The sequence below is a fragment of the Erpetoichthys calabaricus genome, chromosome 16 (assembly GCF_900747795.2).
Source record: "Erpetoichthys calabaricus chromosome 16, fErpCal1.3, whole genome shotgun sequence".
In the NCBI taxonomy this organism is placed as follows: domain Eukaryota; kingdom Metazoa; phylum Chordata; class Cladistia; order Polypteriformes; family Polypteridae; genus Erpetoichthys; species Erpetoichthys calabaricus.
This window is the reverse complement of record NC_041409.2, coordinates 92,969,366-92,992,606: the sequence shown is the minus strand read 5'-3', so window position 1 is coordinate 92,992,606 and position 23,241 is coordinate 92,969,366. Positions and strand designations below refer to the sequence as shown.

At 40.7% G+C, this 23,241-nt stretch overlaps 1 protein-coding gene across 1 annotated transcript in view; it reads left to right on the top strand.

Moving 5' to 3' along the window:
- Positions 1 to 8,261: 8,261 nt before the first annotated feature.
- The window catches only part of LOC114666729 (zinc finger protein 62 homolog), a 43,148-nt gene continuing 28,168 nt past the window's right edge, over positions 8,262 to 23,241 (top strand). Inside the window, exon 1 of the mRNA XM_051919813.1 lies at positions 8,262 to 8,347. The gene's annotated coding sequence lies outside the window, so the exon portion shown is untranslated. The remainder of the gene's footprint in view (positions 8,348 to 23,241) is intronic.

Below are 23,241 nucleotides of genomic sequence, written 5' to 3'. Positions count from 1 at the left end.
CAAAGAGTTCAATCTTTGTCTCATCAGACCAGAGAATTTTCTTTCTCATGGTCTGAGAGTCCTTCAGGTGCCTTTTGGCAAACTCCAGGCGGGCTGCCATGTGCCTTTTACTAAGGAGTGGCTTCCGTCTGGCCACTCTACTATACAGGCCTGATTGGTGGATTGCTGCAGAGATGGTTGTCCTTCTGGAAGGTTCTCCTCTCTCCACAGAGGACCTCTGGAGCTCTGACAGAGTGACTATCGGGTTCTTGGTCACCTCCCTGACTAAGGCCCTTCTCCCCCGATCGCTCAGTTTAGATGGCTGGCCCGCTCTAGGAAGAGTCCTGGTGGTTTCGAACTTCTTCCACTTACAGATGATGGAGGCCACTGTGCTCATTGGGACCTTCAAAGCAGCAGAAATTTTTCTGTAACCTTCCCCAGATTTGTGCCTCGAGACAATCCTGTCTCAAAGGTCTACAGACAATTCCTTTGACTTCATACTTGGTTTGTGCTCTGACATGAACTGTCAACCGTGGGACCTTATATAGACAGGTGTGTGCCTTTCCAAATCATGTCCAATCAACTGAATTTACCACAGGTGGACTCCAATGAAGCTGCAGAAACATCTCAAGGATGATCAGGGGAAACAGGATGCACCTGAGCTCAATTTGAGCTTCATGGCAAAGGCTGTGAATACTTAAGTACATGTGCTTTCTCAATTTTTTTATTTTTAATAAATTTGCAAAAACCTCAAGTAAACTTTTTTCACGTTGTCATTATGGGGTGTTGTGTGTAGAATTCTGAGGAAAAAAATGAATTTAATCCATTTTGGAATAAGGCTGTAACATAACAAAATGTGGAAAAAGTGATGGGCTGGGAATACTTTCCGGATGTACTGTATTGCAGTTCTCTCCTGGTGGGGCTTTCTTTAACTGCTGTCCGACCTCTCCAGCTCCTCCAGATGTTCTCTGTTCCTCATTTCATTCCTACTACTCCTCTACTTCTGTCTCTCCATTGGCTTCCTGTTTCTGCAAAGATCCCATTCAAAACTCTTGTCTTGACCTACAGTTCTCTGAACAGTTCTGCTCCTCAGTATCTCCTGTCTTTGGTGTCTCCTTAATGTCTTTTGAAGGAGTCTGTTGCGCCTCTGCCTGTCTGCTGACCATCCCTCCTATTGCCAGGCGTGGCCAAGGCTGGACAGTGTTTCACTGTTCTTGCTCCAAAGCTGCGGAATGACTTCCTTTCATCTGTTCAGACTGTTATCAGTTTACTCCTGTTTAGGCATCTTTTAAAAAAGCACCTTTTCATTAATTATTTTGGATTTGCTTAGCTTCTCTCCTACAGGACAGCTGCTGTTACACTGACAAGAGTATAGGATACGCTTTTTTTTTTTTTATCTTAGTCTAGTCTCTTCTTTTTCTTTCTGCCATGTCACCTTCTCAAGAAAGATGTGAGCCTGATAATCTAGTGAAGGTTGCCGCTAGGCACATTATTTGCCTCACCAGTGTGTATCATGTCATAAGATTGATTGAGACCAAGATCATGGCTGTAGCCCCAGTGGTTTGTGAATAATCGCCTGACAGTCAGACACAACCCTTGGGACATTCCAGCATGTTTCCCTTAATAGAGACCCTTTTAAATGGTGTTACAATGGAATGTTTACCAACAAACACATGACAAATGTCTGTGTGTGGTGTGTGCGTGTTCTCTCTATTTATACATTTGTTTTGCAGTAGATATTCCGATTTTCTACCGAAATCCCTAAAGACATGTGTGTTCTGTTAATTTGTAGCTATAAACTGACCCTGGTGTTTGTGTGAGTGGGCCCTGGATATAATTTCCAAGCTTTTATTTACTCAGGCAATGAAGCATTAACCTTTAGCAAATTCATCAACAATAGAATAATTAATTGGGTAAAAGCAGAAAAGATGGTAAGTCTGTAATGGAAATCATACAAATATTGAACCAAGGGCTGTAGCAAACTGAAAATGTTGGAAACTATAAGGTCATTTATTTTAGATGTGGTAAATACTTTATATGCACCAATGTATTCTGCAGTAACTTTACCAATATCTGTGGATTCAAAAATACCTGTTTACTAATTGCAGGGTAAATTTAGGAATAATGAGACCATTTGAGAAAAGAAGACAACACAAATATAATTTAAGGTGGGTAAATCCAAGAAAATGGTTCTGTTTCATATGCTTCTTCTCATGAAATTGTGCCAGAATTTATTCTGGAGGAATGCACTTTTCACATGCTTCTTCTGAAATGGTGGAATCAAGTGAAAGAATATTTGGGATGGTAGGAAACTTACATTTACTTATTGGGCTGACACCTTTATCCAAGGTGACTTACAACATTTATGATGCAATTGGTTCCATTTCTTTTGGTTTTCCAGTTGGAGTACAGGTAGGTCAGGTGACTTGCTCAGGGTCACACAGTGACAGTAGTGGGATTTGAACCCAGAGCCTCAGGGTTTGAAATCCAAAGCCTTAACCACTGCAGTACACTGCCTCTCTGAGAGGAGATAATAATGTAATACAGATACCTCCAATGGAATTGAAAGATTGAGTCATTTAGAATATTTATTTCTTTGAGAGTACCAGCATCTTTCTAAACCAAGTTTAATGGCTATGCACGTTAATCTGTGTCCAGCCCTGCAAGCAGGTCCTCCTACCTACAGGTAGGTACCAAAGTGAATGTAATTTCTTAAAATTAGTATTTTTTTGCACATCAAATATTGAACCAGTTGAATAATCTACCTTAATAAAGGATAAGTGGCTGTAATAAGTCGCTATATCTCTGTCTCTGTGATGTCTCTGGCACATCACAAACATTAGCACTGCTTTTGTGTATCCCATACCAAATGGTTTATAACAGAGACATAGCAACTGCACAGACAAACTAGCCTGAGAATAAAAACACTGAATATATCCAACAGAGAGTAGCTGCTGGACAGACAGAAAGCAGTTTATCGACATTAATAAAAGGACAAGTATTTGTGTGTGTGTGTGTGTGTCTGTATATCTGTGTGTCTGTTCAGTTGCTGTGTCTCTGTCATTCCAACAGATGGAACATCAGAAACATTTGTAGTAATGAAATGCATTACAACAAATGTTTGTGCCATACCATCTGTTGGAATGACAAATACAATGCATTCCAAAATAGATGGTGCGCATTAAAGCTGAGTTCTATGTTGATTCTTGTGCTTTCGGCAGCTCCCGTTAGGGGTCTCCACAGCAGATCATCTTTTTCCATCTCTTCCTGTCCTCTACATCTTGCTTTGTCACACCTATCACCTGCATGTCTTCTCTCACCACATCCATAATCCTCCTCTTAGGCCTTCCTTTTTTCCTCCTGCCTGGCAGCTCTATCCTTAGAATTCTTCTCCCAATATACCCAGCATCTCTCCTCTGCACATGTCCAAACCAACACAATCTCACCTCTCTGACTTTGTCTCCAAACTTATCCAACCAGAGTTGACACTCTAATGTACTCATTTCTAATCCTGTCCAGCCTTGTGATTACTTAGATATAAATCTGTCTTAGACAAGTAGCAAAGATAGTTACTCCTATAATTGGAAATATAATATTGATAAGATGAATAAAGCCTGGTTTATATGACCAGTATGACCAAATTTAAAAGAAAATGCAGTCTCCACAAACTGCAAGATTTACCTCTGCTCATACAGTGGATTCAGAAAGTATTCAGACCCCATCACTTTCTGCACACGTTGTTGTGGTGTAGATTTAATTTTAAATGCATATATTTGCTATTTTTGCCCATCAATCTACAAGCAATAACCCATAATGGCAAAGTGAAAACATGTTTTCACAAAGGTTTGCAAATGTATTACAAATCAAAAACTGAAATCTGTCATTTCTTTTAAGTATTCAAACCCTTTATTCAGTGCTTGGTAGAAGCCCCTTTGGCAGCAGTTCCAGCTTTGGGTCTTTTTTGGACAAGTCTCTAGTTTGACCACATTGTGCCTGGCAGATCCTCTTAAGGCCTGTTAGACTGTATGGAAAGTGTCTGTAAACTGCCAACTTCAGGTCTCTCCATGACCATGTTTTGTGGGCTTTAAAGCCGGGGTTTTACTCAAGTTACAGTAACCACCCTTTCCTATGGTAGATTATATTTGCCAAAATGAAATGCTGTCAAATATGTTAACTACATTGCAGTGTAAGGCAAATGCATGTGGTACACTTAATTTTGTCAAAGTTTTATTATGCCACAATTAAAACAATATCAATCAAATGATTGAGTGCTTTTCACTATACATGATTTGCATGATAGTTTAAAATGCAATACAAAAGCATATCACATATTAAATTGTGGCCATACTATATGTCACATGTAATAACTAAAAACAAAGCAAACATATTGCATTTTGCTTTGTGTCTTCTGCAAGTGAATTGCATTCCGATTTAATACCACACATTAATCATACCAAAACTGAACGTAGTCAATCAGCATCAAAAGGTGGGTCAAGGGGCACCAACAGTTGGGGCACCCAGCACTAAATATGGTGAACTGGGAGTTGATAAGGCAAGGGATTTTCCTTCTCACTGAATAGATGGAAGCTGACGATGCATTGATGAATTCATTCTCTACCGCATCAACTTGGTTGCCGAAAAGAGACAGTGTATTATAAGCAGCAAACGGGAGAACTTCCAACTGCTACAGTAACAGGATTATCCTAAGGACGCATTGAAGAGCTATTGTCCTGAAGAGCTGCAGCATACGATTACACAGATCCTCAACTTGGGTGTCCGTACACCGATATTCCCTTAAATTTGGTTTGTAAACACCCGCAGATGGGGATGACAGTATCGACTGTTACTAAACTTCTTGACATACATTATCATTCAGAACTATAAGAATGGAACGATATGCTACAAGGCCAGCATAACACACTATTTAGACAACATAAGAGTAATGCATTTCAGCGACACTTAAAACAGACTTCTCACCCTTTCGCTTAATCACTCAACAGTCCACATAAGCTTGTTGCCAGCGGTGGAATGTCTCCTACCCCAATTGGTGACGCCCCTTTCCCCACCTCTTGACGCTGATTGGCCATTTGATTACATTCATTTTTAGCATAATTAACACGTGATTTAGAATCAAAATGCAATACACCCAGAGCAGCCACTAAGCGAAATGCAATAAGTTTGATTTGCCATTTGTTATGACATGCGATCAATGGACGCGAGTTAAAATGCATGACGCCTTTGTATTACATTTTAAACTGACAAAAAAATTGTGTGCCGTAGCAAAAAGCAATCGATCGATTGGTTTACTGTTTATTGTTTTAATTATGCAACAATATAAATATTCCAAAATTAAATGCACGTGCATTGCATTGCAATGTAGTTAACACAATGGGATTGCATTAAATTTTACTACGAGTAATCCTTCATAATTTACAAAGCACTTTCAAAATAAAAAAAAAGAATACTATTCAAAAAAAGAAATATAGTTTTGCATAATTAAACCAATGTTGGTTCCCATCCAGTGGCGTCAGAAGAGAGGGGCTTTATAGGCTTAAAGCTCCTTATATATTAGTAGCGTAGCCAGACATTTGTTGGTGGGTGGATATATATGAAACTAGGTGGGCTAGTAAAATTTCACCCAGATAAGATGGTTTATACACCTTGACCATCAGCGGCCGAACGAGAGGCATCCTCTAATAAAACCCTGCTCAATAATACACACAACTTTGGAAAGCACAAATTCAAAAACCGAGCCGTTAAAAATAAAAATCTGTAATACTAACATAAATATCAAAACTCTTTTATATAAAATGTATATTACATATATGTAATATTTCAATTTGAAAACTGAATGGATGGACGATCACCCATCCACGCCCACCTTTGTCTACACAACGGTTATATACTGTTCCTAGCCCCTTATCTTTTTGTCTGGTTTTTGTGTATTTATCCAGTTTTGAGGCAGCTCAGACCCCTTCTTCAGGCAACATTACATCTTGATGCCTCGAAAGCTTGCATATTGTAATCTTTTTAGTTAGCCAATAAAAGGTGTAATTTCTCTTGACTTCTCGTTGCATCCATAATGGCTAACATAGTACAACACCCTAGTACTCCTGCGAACTTGAACCCCCCTAAGGGCGGGGCCACCTCTTTGAGTCTGTCTCAACACCGTTCCTAAACTGGATCAGTTGTTAGGAACATTGATAGATTCACAGATGTATACCAAAAGGAAACGAACATAATGCAGAGATGCTAGTAACTGCATGCAGTAACTTCGTACCCTCAAACGTATATTGGTTTTTTGTTTGTTTTGCTAAGTTGATTTAGGTAAGGGGCAGCTAGTACGTACATACAGTGGTGTGAAAAACTATTTGCCCCCTTCCTGATTTCTTATTCTTTTGCATGTTTGTCGCACAAAATGTTTCTGATCATCAAACACATTTAACCATTAGATAGATAGATAGATAGATAGATAGATAGATAGATAGATAGATAGATAGATAGATAGATAGATACTTAGTCAAATATAACACAAGTAAACACAAAATGCAGTTTGTAAATGGTGGTTTTTATTATTTAGGGAGAAAAAAAAATCCAAACCTACATGGCCCTGTGTGAAAAAGTAATTGCCCCCTTGTTAAAAAATAACCTAACTGTGGTGTATCACACCTGAGTTCAATTTCCGTAGCCACCCCCAGGCCTGATTACTGCCACACCTGTTTCAATCAAGAAATCACTTAAACAGGAGCTGCCTGACACAGAGAAGTAGACCAAAAGCACCTCAAAAGCTAGACATCATGCCAAGATCCAAAGAAATTCAGGAACAAATGAGAACAGAAGTAATTGAGATCTATCAGTCTGGTAAAGGTTATAAAGCCATTTCTAAAGCTTTGGGACTCCAGCGAACCACAGTGAGAGCCATTATCCACAAATGGCAAAAACATGGAACAGTGGTGAACCTTCCCAGGAGTGGCCGGCCGACCAAAATTACCCCAGGAGCGCACAGACGACTCATCCGAGATGTCACAAAAGACCCCAGGACAACGTCTAAAGAACTGCAGGCCTCGCTTGCCTCAATTAAGGTCAGTGTTCACGACTCCACCATAAGAAAGAGACTGGGCAAAAACGGCCTGCATGGCAGATTTCCAAGACGCAAACCACTGTTAAGCAAAAAGAACATTAGGGCTCGTCTCAATTTTGCTAAGAAACATCTCAATGATTGCCAAGACTTTTGGGAAAATACCTTGTGGACTGATGAGACAAAAGTTGAACTTTTTGGAAGGCAAATGTCCCGTTACATCTGGCGTAAAAGGAACACAGCATTTCAGAAAAAGAACATCATACCAACAGTAAAATATGGTGGTGGTAGTGTGATGGTCTGGGGTTGTTTTGCTGCTTCAGGACCTGGAAGGCTTGCTGTGATAGATGGAACCATGAATTCTACTGTCTACCAAAAAATCCTGAAGGAGAATGTCCGGCCATCTGTTCGTCAACTCAAGCTGAAGTGATCTTGGGTGCTGCAACAGGACAATGACCCAAAACACACCAGCAAATCCACCTCTGAATGGCTGAAGAAAAACAAAATGAAGACTTTGGAGTGGCCTAGTCAAAGTCCTGACCTGAATCCAATTGAGATGCTATGGCATGACCTTAAAAAGGCGGTTCATGCTAGAAAACACTCAAATAAAGCTGAATTACAACAATTTTGCAAAGACGAGTGGGCCAAAATTCCTCCAGAGCGCTGTAAAAGACTCATTGCAAGTTATCGCAAACCCTTGATTGCAGTTATTGCTGCTAAGGGTGGCCCAACCAGTTATTAGGTTCAGGGGGCAATTACTTTTTCACACAGGGCCATGTAGGTTTGGATTTTTTTTTCTCCCTAAATAATAAAAACCACCATTTACAAACTGCATTTTGTGTTTACTTGTGTTATATTTGACTAATGGTTAAATGTGTTTGATGATCAGAAACATTTTGTGTGACAAACATGCAAAAGAATAAGAAATCAGGAAGGGGGCAAATAGTTTTTCACACCACTGTATATAGAACCCCCAAAAGAGAATAAAATGATCAATGAGACAGGCAAATTAATACGTAAATACAGTCATTATGCATAAGCAGATCGGTGCAGTGCATTTAGATATCTCAAGCAAGTCGAAATATCGTGCAAATGACTTCTACAATATTTATACAGCGAACTTCTCCGCCACGAAAAGAAGGTGCCACTCAATATGGCGGCGCTGCCTCGCACGGACGGACCGCAAAGCGGGGCGGAAGTAGCCGCTCTACAGTTTGTAGTCGGCTCGATGGTGCTTTGGGAGGCCAAAGAAACGGTCTGGGGCCGCGGTTTGGAAAAAGACTTAAAAAAGGTAAAAAAAAAAATGTTTCCTGGTTTCTGCATTTGTACGCCGAAGCAAAGTTGCATTTAGTTCATTGTGCTTCGACTAAGAAGCTTCTTCCCGAGTTGGTCGCTTTGGTGGACACCGTTGGCTGTGTTTTCATTTGCTTACTAGTGGAGACACAAAAGGCACAGACCGCACTGGGCGGACCGACTCGGACGGGGCCCGGCATGGCCTTGGGCTTCGTTCACGGCTGGCAGGCAGCATAACTCGCTCGTCGGATGCAGTTTTCACTTCTTATTCCCCGCCCTTTTCTGCTTCGTCGCTTTGAGTTTTCAGATGTACCTTATAATAAACGCCATGAACAATGTCGGGGCTGCTTTTGGATAGAAACTCCTGGCAAAATAGATCAGTAATTATTTCGGTGTGAGTGGGGTAAACGTAACCGGTTACAGCTAAGTAGCAATGGCCGTACATGTCATTACTGCTCGGTCTCCGTTACTGACTGATGTAAAGGTGACGGGGGTTGGAGCGCGTCCCAGTACTTACTGGTTTATTTGTGGGGAGGTGGGACAGGTCACACCTCTTTACTGAAGAGTGTGCGTCTCACAGGCGTGGGAGTGACAGACTGGAATGTTAGTGGAGAAGATTTTCTGGGGTCTTTACAGTTTTGCACTGAGGGTGTACTTCATATCACTGACTGGAATGTTAATACTGTAGGTGCCGTAGAAGAGGATATGCTGTAAGGGGGGACGATTACACTCAAATGTTAACTGGAGCCAGAGTCGGGTAAAGCCCAGAACTGACTGGAGATTTATTGATGACGTTGAGGTTGGTTACATGCCTGTCTCGCTGTTACCCAGAATAGCTGGGCTGGGATCAGATAAGGGAGGTCGTGGTGTATTCTATCTATCTATTCCTCAGTATTGAGTAATGTAGGACTCACTGGTGTGAGAGTGAAGTAGGTGTCCGCTCTGACTGGAGTGTTAGTAGAGAAGATGGGAGTCTTTAGAGCTTTATCTCCCATTACAGTCTATAAAATAGAAAAGTACATGCTGAAAATGATTAAAGGGTTTGCTGCTAAGGAGAGATGATGGTGCTCAGGAGTCAGAATCGGATAAAACCTTGAATTCACTGGAGATTTAAGGATGAGGTAGAGGCTGGTTACATGCCTTCACTAAGTGGGTCTCACTGGTATGGGAAGGGAGTTGAACAGACTGGTTATGCTTCAGTACTGAAATATGTGCATTTCACTGGCGTGCAAGTGAGGTAGATGGCCGTCCTCACTGGAGGGTTGTTAAATGAAACTGGAAGTCTTTAGAGCCCTGCACTCAGAGGTTGACCTCCTATTACTGTCTATAAAATAGAAAAAAATATGCTGAAAATGATTAAAAGGTTTGCTCCAAATAAGCAGGTTTGAAGATGGATGGATGAGCTCACTGGAGAAGAGAGATGATGATGCTTAAGTGTTGATTGAAGTCAGAATGGGGTAAAACCAATTCAGTGGAGATTTATAGATGAGGTGGAGGCCGGTTACCACCTCCCTAAGTCTGTCTCACTGTTGCCCAGAATTGTGTGTGTGTTGGTTTGGGGGTGTACAGACTAGTTATGCCTTAGTACTGAGTAGTGTGCATCTCACTGGTGTGAGAGTGAGGTAGATGGTGTGGACGAAGACTCAGACAAGACTGCAGGTGTGGTTATATAGCAGCTTTATTCTTCAGAGTCACAGTGAGCAGAGTTTCAGAAAGCAGGCAATCAATATTACTTGACAGCGTCAGGGCTCTTCTGAACCCTGTCTGTCGGGTGGGGCAAAGTTTTATACCCCTAGAAAGCGTGATTTAATATCATCATGGAATGCAACAGTCATCTCTCAAGGTTGAAGTTTTAAGCAGCTTCATTTCTAAAACGATGATCTGCTTAGCCTTCTCCAAGTACACCGTGTCCTTGACTGAATTTTTTAAGCTTTGCAGCAAAGATATTGGTGGCTTGCAGCTGCAAAGAGAAAAATAATAAAGTAGGCAGGTGCAGGCTTTTCATGATAAGAGGAAACGGGGATAAGGCAGACTCATGTGAAGAATGCTTAGATCTTGAGTCCCTTGGACAAATATTTTTCTGTTTGCTCATCAAAGCATGCTTTTACATAATGTATGGTTTTGTAAAGCTTACTTCTGCTTAACTTCTCAGACATGGATTAGTACAAGGGAACGAAGAGAACATTCGTCTTCCACATTGGCCATCTTCACTGGAGTGTTAGGGGAGTAGATGGGATTCTTTATTCCCCATGTATATTCAGAGCAATGATGAATAAAACAATTAGAAGACATCGACGGTCATCAAAGCAGTATGCAAAAATAGAAAAAGTAATAGAAATAAAAAGAATTAGGACTTGATTTTAGAGTTAGAATTGGAAGCAATTAGGAGATGGTAAAAATGTACCAACTCTGACTAAATGTAAATTGCAGTACTGTATGTGTTAATTTGTAATTATTTGAGTAAACTATTTTTTTTCTTCTTGCCTTTAGATACAAATATAGCTTCTCTTTTAATTTTGTAAGTTTTGGCTTATTTTTATTGCTGCTCAATGTTTGTAATTTCTTTGATAAACAATATAATAAAGCCACAATAGCATCGCTACAGTCTTTAAAACCCAAACTTTAACAAGGTAGGGTGCCAAAAAGTGTATTAGTCTAATTACAAATTGAGGAATAGGAGTCGGAGGTTTTGTGTACCAACTGCACAGCACTGCTCAGAGGTGTACCACACATTGCTGTCTTGAATGTTAATAGGTGCAGTAGAAAAGTTTATGCTGATAACGATTAAAGGGCTTGAAAATGGATGGATGGGTGGGTGGGTTTGCTGGTGTGAAGGGATGATTACACTAGGTTAAAACCCAGAAAAGACTGGGGATGTATTAATGAGGTGTAGGCTGGTTACTCGTGTCTGGAGCAGTCTGGTTTTACATTTAAGAAGTCTATCATCAACCACATCCTGGCACTGAGGGTTATCATTGAGTGCAAATGCGAATATTGGCAGAGTTTCTTTGCAGCCTTTGTCGATTTTCGTAAAGCGTTCGACTCAGTTGATCGAGCTGCCCTGTGGGATATCCTGAGACTTCATGGAATCCCCCCGAAGTTGCTGGATATCATGGCTGACCTGTACACTGGTACTTTGAGTGCTGTTCAGAGTGGAGGCAGAACCTCCATCTTTTGGTGAAGAAAGATTCATGGATCTTGACTTTATTGACTATGCTGTGATCTTCATAGAGTCAATGGAGGGTCTGATTGGAGCTCTCGAGAGACTGAGTGAGGAGTCAGAGTGTCTGGGCTTGTGAATGTCCTAACAAAAACCAAAGATCAGGCCTTTAATGAGCTCTTAGGCATGGCCATTAGCAGTGTATCTGTCTGCGGAGAGAGTGTCAACCTCATTGAGAGGTTTACTTACCTCAGCAGTGACATTCATGTCTTTGGTTACTTTTTTCCTATGTAGTCAGTAGACTGATTGGGAGACCACGGGGGTCATGAGTTTGCGGGAAAGGAGTGTGTGGCGCTTCCAATATCTTTGCAAAAGGACAAAGGTCCAAGACTTTAGAGTCCTGGGGCCTCATGTATAAATGGTGCGTACGCACAGAAATGTTGCGTACGAACGTTTCCATGCTCAAATCGCGATGTATAAAACCTAAACTTGGCGTAAAGCCACTCACTTTGCCATGGTACCTCATACCTTGGCATACGCAATTTCTCTGCTCGGTTTTGCAGACTGCCGGCACCCAGCGTCAAAGCAGTGCTACTGTTCCTGTGTGGTCACGCTTTCTTTCTTAGACCCACATTCCTGACGCGGCTTTATAAATACACTGAAACTAACTGCATATTGTTTATTAGTGTAATGCATCTGATTGTAATTAACCTGCAGCAATATAATGGTCCTGGGGATAGCCATAGTATTCCAAATACCATAACTGCTTTAGCGTGGTTACTCTCAATGCATCTTCTTCTTCTTTCAGCTGCTCCCGTTAAGGGTTGCCACAGCAGATCATCTTTTTCCATATTACTCTCACTGCACCACTCGGAGTGTTTATATCACTGTGTCTGAGTGGGGAATCACAGCAGCAGCTGATCGGAAAGAAAATTATCGGTATACAGCATGAAGCAGACGGTGACTCAGCCACGGCAAAACGTTTCAGAGACTTCCCTGTACAGACTTCTCGGTTTAGAAAAAGTTTCATCCCAAGAACTATAAACGCACTAAATCAGTCCATCAAGTGTTCCTTGTAGAACTGTTTGGACTTATAAGTTCAATCACCTCACTGTAAACTTGGGATACAGTTATAATATTGCACAACCTGCGCCACTTTATAAAGCGCGTATTTACATATGATGACGATATCATTTTTAAGATGAAATGCAGCAAAATATGTTGATTATATTATACAGATAAAACTTTAACTTCATTTAAATAATCTGTATTGTTAATAATTAAACATGTGAGGACACGGTGCCGCAGCGCTAGCTAGTTCATGGATTGTTCCTGCATTGCGTTGTATTCTTGCTCGTGCTGACGCGACACTGGAAGGATAGACGGATAGAATAATTAAACATGTACTACGAAGATATTTCAATGTTCCTTAAAAGTTTTGAAGAATCGGCGTTCTAAGCTTACAGATGGCTTCACGTCTATTACAGAGCTGATTGTGTGGCGATTGGGTATTTGGAGAAAGAAAAGTAAGGACAGGAATTGGAGGTTAGTAAGTTTGAAAGAGACAGTACTGCTGTGATAAATTATTTCATCGAAGGTCGCGCATGGCGCAGCAAGCCTCTTGCGTGAGACATGAACAAGCACTGCGCCACCGTGTTCCCATCGTTTAATAACATGCTTTAACTCCTATCATCATGAAAAAGATATCACGTATACATCTCAGTATTTTAATTATTCAGAGAGCTGTAATATTACGAATGTAATGGATTCTGTGTCCTGTCGGAGAAAAAGAAAGCCTGTTTAAGAAGCAGGTAGTGATTCACACACAGAGCACATAGAAGATCAAATACAGAACAAAGCATTTAATGTGCTACTTTAGTTACAATGGGATTTGAGAAACTAGTAAATTAAACGATTTTAAGATGAAGTTTATGATGTTCTACTTTAATGGCAAAATAAACTACGTGATTAAAGTGGAAATTTCGAGATTAAAGTTGACATTTCGTGCTTTTTTCCCCACTGTGTGCCTATTTTTTTTTGTCTGTACCCTAATAAGCTTTCATATGACACTCAGACGGTGGGCTACGACTTGCCTTTTCACAGCGACTTTGATAAGTGATTTCTTTTTTATTTCGGGCACTGTGCAACTTTGTGAACTTGAGCTTTCGAGTTTCTCCGACACTGTCACTTGATCAACTTCATTTTGTTGATTATACCACTGTTTAAACCAACAAATAGTACGTTTTTCCTTTGCCTCCATTTGGTATTTGCTGAAATTCTTATATTTTCCCCCGTGCTTTTCCCATTGTCTTTTCACAGAAGGCTGAGCTTAAGGGCTATTTATATTGATTTGCATATTCAAATTCTGGGAGGAGTTGGGGTGGGACAGAAGGCACATGCACGTGCACGTGCGTTACTTTTCACGCTGATCGGAATTTATGTAGCGGAAGAACGTGGAAGTTTGCGTACGTACAGATTCCTGCATCTGGATTTTTCTGTGCGTACACACATTCCTGCTTTTGTGCTTACGCCATGTTATAGTGTGAGTTCTACGCACGGCATTATGCATGAGGCCCCTGGTGTTTCCTGTTTTGCTATATGGTTCCAAGACATGGACACTATCCAGTGTCCTGAGACAAAGTCTGGACTCCTTCAGTGCTGTGTCTCTGTGGAGAATCCTTGGGTACCGCTGGTTTGACTTTTATATTGCTCATGGAGTCCCAAATGAAGCACATTACCTGCATCGAGAGGGACCAGTCACTTACGGCAGTACAGCCATGTGGTGCGATTCCCTAAAAGAGGATCTGGCTTGCAGGATCCTCGTTGATGACCCGAGCAGCTGGACCAGGCCAAAGGGACATCTGCTTAACATCTGACTGCAGCAGATAGGTGGTCATTTCCGGAGAGTGGGACTAGACAGAATGTCTGTCTGGAAGTTTGCCAACCAGGATCCCGAGCTGTTTCGTCATGTGGTGGGTGTGACAACATGCTGTACCAGTGCATGCTCCCCAACCTGACCTGTAGAGGCTGGTTATACACCTAAATTAAGCGTGTCTCACTATTGTCCAGAACGGTGTGTGATGTAGTGAAATGGGATGGGGAAAGGGTGGTGGTCTACAGACTGGTTATGCCTCAATACTGAGTGATGTACCCATGCTAGAGTGGTGTATGTGGCACTGCTGACTGGTGCCTTCATTGAAAAAGTAGGACTTGTTGCACCTCAGCACTGTGGTGCACTGATGTAGGATTGGGGCTTAACCACTAAAGGTTAAAGTGTGATGTACTGTAATTGAAGGGAAAGGTTCATCCCAGTGTGCAGTGGTGAATTAGTGTTGGGGTGAGGGAGATCCCAGTGTACTGTACTTGCAGGAGTATGAGTGGCGGGGGACTGATTATACCCAAGTAATGAGAGGTAGAAGTGAGCTGCTTCTCATTACTACCTGGAGTGTTAGTGGGGAACATACATGCAGGTCATGCTTCATTAACACGTTCTGAGTTGATACTAGAGAGTGGGATTTGTTTACCGGAGTCTTAGCATGGTGGGACTAGTTTCATGTCAGCAGTATGTTGGGTATTTCACAATAAAGACTGAAGTGTTTGTTGGGGGTGAGGTAGATCACAGTACATTGTAGTGTCTTAAGGCTGTGTCACATTATACGACTTTTCCAGTGGTTTCCAGTCATAGCTTTACACAATGTTTTTAAAGATTACATCTGAGTCAGAGGCAGTCACCTAATATGACATACCTAGCGACTCAATCCAACTGGTCTGCGACTCGCCCTGATAAAATCAAGCAGGTTTTATGTTGTCTTTAGTCTGACTTGGGGTCGGCTCTGTGTGCCTGAGAGCTGACAACCAGTGAAGGCTCAACTGGAAGTACAATGCATGTAATTTAGTGACCATGAATAAGGAACACGGGTGTTTTGGACCTCAGCAACAGAAAAGAAGATTGTCTGTCTGTCTGATGTCTCATGTTTTATGTACCACAATAGGATAGAAAAAAAAGAGTAAAAAAGGACCGACACAGCGCAGAACTTGCCTTACCCTTTAAGCAGCCACGGCTCCATCAGGTAGCATACCGTTGGATGTCAGATAAAGGGGTGAGCAGGACTCTGACTAGAAAGTTGGCACCAGTGCTGACACGTTAAAAGCAACTTGCGCTCTGTTGCCAGAGTACTTTTTGAAGTAACGAGTAACATAATGCAATACTTATGTTATTGAAGTAAAAATATGCATTATTGCTTATTCCTTACACTGCCAAAAAATTACTTATTTTGCAGAAGCATTGCCTTTATTCAGCATCATCGTGCATGTATGTGCTCTGGCTGTCTGGTGACAGTTAGTGAGGAAGAGGTTAAGCATGTGTGTAATGTGCAATCAAGTTAAAAGAACTGAACAAAACTTATTTAATCCTGCATGCACTGTGGAGAAAATTTAGTTGGCCCAGTTTACGGTCATGGGAAGCCAGTGATTATCTCAGCACCACTGGGTGGCTAGCTGTGCAGACTGTATGCAGGTCCTTTTTCAGGGCTCAGTCACACAGCCAGGCAGAAACGAGTAAGCAGTTCAGACACAGAATCCTTTAAACAGAGTATGGGTTTAGTGTTCATCCAGCTATTTGCTCTAGATATGCTGAAATGGTGTGATCTGGAGGCACAGTTTTCAGGAGTCGTAGTCGAGGTGTCCGAATCAGAGACAATTTTGGGTACCTGGAGTCGGAGTCGGCAAAAATGTACCGACTTACACTCCTAATAAATTTAAATTGTAATGAAAAAAAAAGATACAGCAAGTTCAAATGTCCTATTTCACAAACAATAGTCACAATTAAGTACTTCTCTGATGTAAGAATAAAGCCCAGTACATAGTTGTGTTACTACTAGTGTGAAGTTCAGCTGAGCGATTATACGATCTCGCATATTGTAATCTGGATTATGGTACATTACAAAAAGTGTTTTCATTTTATTTCAGAGACAATTTGTTTAACAATTTCATTTGAGTGTAAACAAGTGTAATGATGTGGTGTGTGCTATGGCCCGATGTGTGTTCAGGGGTTCTTGTCTTTTGTTTAAACTGGCCAATACGGTAAAGAGTCAGCTTCCTAGCCAGTAGTTCTGTGGTTAAATGGCGTGTATGTTGCCTTCCTTCAATCAACATGGAAAATATATTAGCATATTAAATACAGAGGAGTCTGAGTCAGAAGTACCAGAAAGTAAGGAGTTGGTGATGAAGGATTTATCTACTAACTCCACAGCCCTGGTTTTCACCCCTCAGATCTTGGGGGTCTTGCTAAGGGAATGAATGTTATTTACTTTACAGCAAATGAAGGACTTAACGTATTTATAAAACAGAAGAAAATGATCATATTTGGTTTTGTTTCAGGTCGGTTTCATGAAGGGCTATTTATGGGTTTGGGATTTAAAATCAAATGTTGGCCAGTGTATGTTTTTTCTACAAAAAAAGAAAAAAGTGAAGCAGTGTTTGTAACACATTACATTTTATAATAAGTATGTAACATATTTAGTTGCTTTTGTTGCGAGTAATCAGTAACGTTAAGTAAATTAGTTTTAAAATTAACATTCCACTACACTAGTTGGCACTCCGTACCTAAATGTGACATGGGCAGCGATTTTCAGTCGTTTAAACTGACACGGTCCAGCAATGAGATCAGCAACTGCTGTTGGCAAATCTGACATAACCAGTGAGTTGAAGTCGTGGTATTGACTTTAGTATGGGATATGGAGCTGGTTGCTTCCCACGACAGAGTTAAGTGTTAATGGTGGTGGTGAAGGGATAGTGGTTCTGCTTACAGAGTGGCATGCCTTTACAAGCGTGGGATGTACCTCATGGTTTAATAAATTGAATATTTAAACTGCACTACTGGCTTGGATTGTTGGTGAGAAAGGTAGTGAGAAATTACAGCCCGGTACTGAGCGGGGCACTTGTTCATTGATTCCCTGCTCGCACCGGAGTGTTGTTAGAAAAGGCAGATGCTAATTATATCCCAGTAGTAAATGGTGTACTATGCTGGTTTAGAAATAGGTAAATTCATAATTGAATTGATGTGGCCCAGAAGGTGTCGGGTGTGGATTTATGTGGCAAGTGGAGAACTAAGCATCCTGGCTAGCATTGGCTCATTAAGCCGACTCTTTTAATAGTGACTTTAACAACCTGTACTGTCACAAGGCACTTTACAGAGTTAACAAGATACCACATTTAACAATTAAACACTTCAACACTTAAAGTAACACACATGATGTTTATTCAAGAGTCCAGCTTGTCCACGCTCCTGTCAGTACAGTCTGTGGATCCTCCTAGCCCCATGCTGAATTACGTCGGTTTAAGGAAAAAAAGATGGGTGGATGCATCATACAGTAAATACATACAGTAATGCTGAGTGGGAAAGATGCCAGTCTGTTTCCATGGAATCCATAAAGTCAGTGGTGTGTAGGTGCAGTAGTGACTGGAATATTTAGTCCCAGTTTGTGTGTCATTATAATTATAGATCTCGTCGAGGCCCAGCTCACTGCTTTATAGGTGAAGAGTTACAGTCAAGCCCAGTAATAACTGGTGCGTTAGTGGGGGGAGACAGAGGATGGCTACACCCCATTAATGAGTAAGGTAAATCCTTTCTACTGTTCAGAGTATTCATTAATCACTCATATGGAAATAAAAGAGATGTCAGTTCTGACCAGTTTATTAGAGGAGAAGACGAAGACTGGGCTAAAATTCAGTATTTATTGCTTATCCACCTGCTACGGGAGATCAGAACATGAAAAAGTCTGGATGACATCATAGCTTAGTAAATTGGGGGGACAACATTATCTCAGAATTTTACAAATAGCAGATACCACTTTGAAGGAGGTTTAGGCGAAGTTTCCAAATGGCATGTGGTGTTTGTGTTGACATTAGAAATCAGTCCTTATTGGCAATTAAGTGCAGAAATGGAACACATCCCAGGACTTGATTTGTGAGTTAAGTGGACATGGCAGAGGTCAGCTACAGGCCACTTCCTTTTGATATTTCTTTGTTTTTATGGATCCAGTAGAGTAGTGATGTTGTGTTATCGGAAAAGCCATAGATCTGCTTACCTGTTTATTCTAAATGGTGCACTAGTATAGGACAGAACAGTGACAAATCCAAACATGGCAGTGTGTTGGAGGGGGATTGTGTGCTGATTTGATATATAAGCAGAGACTGGTTACACTTTGGTTTGTATATTTGCAGAGAATTAACTGGCTTGTTTAAGATTTTGGTAATTGTTTTACTTAGCCTGAAATAGTCTGCATTCTAGTACTGAAAGGTGTGTTACTGAAGAAGATTGTGGGTTCGCTTCCCGGTTCCTCCCTGTGTGGATAGTGCTTTGAGTACTGAGAAAAGCGCTATATAAATTTAATGAATTGTTATTATTATTACTATGGCCCTGTCCACACTACTATGTTTTTATTTAAAAACACAGATTTTAGTCTGTTTTTGCCTTTCATCCATGCTGTCCTGGCATTTTCAACCCTCAAGAACAGAGAATCTTGAAAATGGTTTCCAGAGTTGTATACTTCTGAAAATGCAGCCATTTAGTGTGGCTGGTATGGATGGGCAAAAATGTAGACACTGAGCATGCTTTAAATTTGTGAATATTGCATAGCCCATCCAAAGTTGGAATTTGTTCATTACTTTGTCTCATTCCCTGATTGGTTACCCTTCATGGGGGGGAAAAAACCATTGTAGGACTAAGTGGGCATTTCCCATTCTTACTGGACTTTAGTGGCACACCAGACCTGTTAAGGCAGCAGATTTAACAGACACCCAGCTGCACAAAACCCCCCACTTACGGTTAAGTCCATAAATATTTGAACAGAGACAACTTTTTTCTAATTTTGGTTCTGTACATTACCACAATGAATTTTAAATGAAACATCTCAGATGCTGTTGAAGTGCAGACTTTCAGCTTTAATTCAGTGGGGTGAACAAAACGATTGCATAAAAATGTGAGGCAACTAAAGTATTTTTTGAACACAATCCCTTCATTTCAGGGGCTCAAAAGTAATTGGACAATTGACTCAAAGGCTATTTCATGGGCAGGTGTGGTCAAGTCCGTCGTTATGTCATTATCAATTAAGCAGATAAAAGGCCTGGAGTTGATCTGAGGTGTGGTGCTTGCATGTGGAAGATTTTGCTGTGAACAGACAACATGCGGTCAAAGGAGCTCTCCATGCAGGTGAAAGAAGCCATCCTTGAGCTGCGAAAACAGAAAAAACCCATCCAAGAAATTGCTACAATATTACGAGTGGCAAAATCTACAGTTTGGCACATCCTGAGAAAGAAAGCAAGCACTGGTGAACTCAGCAACGCAAAAAGACCTGGACGTCCACGGAAGACAACAGTGGTGGATGATCGCAGAATCATTTCCATGGTGAAGAGAAACCCCTTCACAACAGCCAACCAAGTGAACAACACTCTCCAGGGGGTCGGCGTATCGATATCCAAGTCTACCATAAAGAGAAGACTGCATGAAAGTAAATACAGGGTGCACTGCAAGGTGCAAGACACTCATAAGCCTCAAGAATAGAAAGGCTAGATTGGACTTTGCTAAAGAACATCTAAAAAAGCCAGCACAGTTCTGGAAAAACATTCTTTGGACAGATGAAGCCAAGATCAACCTCTACCAGAATGATGGCAAGAAAAAAGTATGGAGAAGGCGTGGAACAGCTCATTATCCAAAGCATAGCACATCATCTGTAAAACACGGTGGAGGCAGTGTGATGGCTTGGGGATGCATGGCTGCCAGTGGCACTGGGACACTAGTGTTTATTAATGATGTGACACAGGACAGAAGCAGCCGAATGAATCCTGAGGTGTTCAGAGACGTACTGTCTGCTCAGATCCAGCTAAATGCAGTCCAATTGATTCATGATACAGATGGACAATGACCCAAAACATACAGCCAAAGCAACCCAGGAGTTTATTAAAGCAAAGAAGTGGAAAATTCTTGAATGGCCAAGTCAGTCACCTGATCCTAACCCAATTGAGCAGGCATTTCACTTGTTAAAGACTAAACTTCAGACAGAAAGGCCCACAAACAAACAGCAGCTGCAGTAAAGGCCTGGCAGAGCATTAAAAAGGAGGAAACCCAGCATCTGGTGATGTCCAGGAGTTCAAGACTTCAGGCTGTCATTGCCAGCAAAGGGTTTTCAATCAAGTATTAGAAATGAACATTTTATTTCCAGTTATTTAATTTGTCCAATTACTTTTGAGCCCCTGAAATGAAGGGATTGTGTTCAAAAAATACTTTAGTTGCCTCACATTTTTATGCAATCGTTTTGTTCACCCCACTGAATTAAAGCTGAAAGTCTGCACTTCAACTGCATCTGAGTTGTTTCATTTCAAATTCATTATGGTAATGTACAGAACCAAAATTAGAAAAACGTTGTCTTTGTCCAAATATTTATGGACCTAACTGTATATTCCAGTGTCCATGATTGAACTCTGCCTTGTACCAGGATATATTTGGACTTCATCTGGTAACGAAATTGTAAATTAGAGGCCTCTCTGCAGACTCAAGCAAGAACAAAGAGCTATAAATCAGTGAATGGGAACTCAGATGGACAGAAGAACTTGCTTTTGAGGACAGTGATTTTGCAACTGGAAGTAACTTTTAATCACAAGACGTTTTTACATTCCACTGAAACTCGCTATACCATCTTGAAAATTCTCTCTTGCTCTCTGAAGTGGCTCTTTCAAGGGAACTCTGAGGAAACTCTCAGGGGATTCCCTGGGGCACTGTGCCCTGGGTCACTCCTGAGCACACTCTACAAAAACGACTGAAAATCTCTAAAACAAAACAACCTTTCTCTCTCTGACACTTAAAGCTGCTGAACCATTCTCTTTCTCTCTTTGGGGAACTGAAACCAATAATCTAAAACTCTTGTGCCTAACTGAAGAAAGCACTGCATACCACAAACAAAGAAAAAGAGGGCACTCCAATGCAAGAAGAATCCTTCACTTGAACCTGGTGCAGCAACAAAGCAACAACTTCACACAGCATTGGATATCACCTTTAAGGACTTCGCATTGTTAAACTATTTATCTGTGCCAGGATCAATTAGAACTCTAAACAGCATGTAAACAGGATGCAGACAGACAAATGTGTAACTGGCTGTCCTATATATCAATATATATGCAGCTGAACTGGTGAATTCTTTAAAACTCACTCTATAACCCCACCACAGATTTTATACTAACAAACTATAAATTTTGCATATTGTTTAAGACATCGATTTTGTGCAGGGCAAAAGTAATTTTTTCCAACAACGTTCACAAAATCTGTGTAGGGGTTATAGAGTGAGTTTTAAAGAATTCACACTAAGTTTATGTAAATGTCTGATTTCAGCTGTACACCGTTATCATCATATTTGTATAATCTTTGTGTTTATTAATAAATTGTATTATCCTGTTTCTTTAAACGAGTGGGCTTCAGTTACCTTGATATAAATCTAACAGTTGGAGACCCACCTCCTACAACAGAGAAAAGTAAGGTGAATAAAGTTACTGAATTATTTAACCAGTTAACCAGCTTGCCAAGGGCAAGATTGATTAACTGAGGTAAATCTCTCCTCCTTTCCACATTATCATCACTATCCCTGGGTGGACAAGTTAAACTTCATTTTCCATTCCTACACTGCATTCCGACATAGTAGACATAGAGGAGTTGATTTCCATGGTTCCTGTTGTGTTGCTTTTTTTATGCATTTAAATTGCGTTTTGTAAACTTTGAATGCTGCATTCATGTGCAAAAGACAGTTTTGAGATGAATCCCATGGCTGGTGATCCTTCAAGTACTTTTTTTTTTCTCTGATAGATGCATGCCCTGTTTAGGTGACTGTCTACCTCACATTCTTTTTTGGACATTTTCTCTTGGACAGAGATACTTTCATAAATGATATGAAAACATTTAGTGTAGATGGAGATCGATTTTTGTTTACGTGATATTCGGTATTCACCGTCCATCAGTTGTATTTTGCGGAAACAGAAGGGGCCATTGGCCACAAGTTTGTGGGAGGTGTTTACTGATGATGTTTTGTAGTACACTGTAAACTAGGGCTTAGAGAGTTAACTTTAAGTCACGAGGATGCAGTTTCAGTTCATACCAATAACTCATGCAATGTTGAGCAAGTTTCTTGACCTATCAATGCTGACTACAAAAAAAAATCACTTTGGGTAAAACTATCAGGTAAATAAATGTTAATATGTAGAAGTCAATAGGTTCTACTCTACATCCTTTTATTCATGCATCATTTTAAACTATTTTTGTAGTTAGGGTGCTGTCCTTAAAACCCAAATCTCAGCACCATTGGGTACAAGCCAAGAACCAACCTTAAAGGACTCTTTCCTGCCAGTCTGTCTCAGACTGCAAGAATTACCGGCTTGTTACTGTTGATGTATACAGTTTTTGTCACAGTTGATGTAGCACTCATTCATTCATTTTTTTTCTCCAACCATCTGTACCTATTCAGGATCACGAGGAACCCATCTTGAATATAATATTTATAAACTACAGAGATAATTCTACAAACAATAGGGGAACTACAGACTTTTCTCACAATATTTTTTTAACAAATGGTAGTTTTGCACATTGCATTCAGTGCTGTGACCCTTAAATGGATTAAACTTTTTGGAGAATGTACAGATGTGTGTGTGTGTATATATAATGAAAAAGTTTGGGAACCCCTCTTAATTC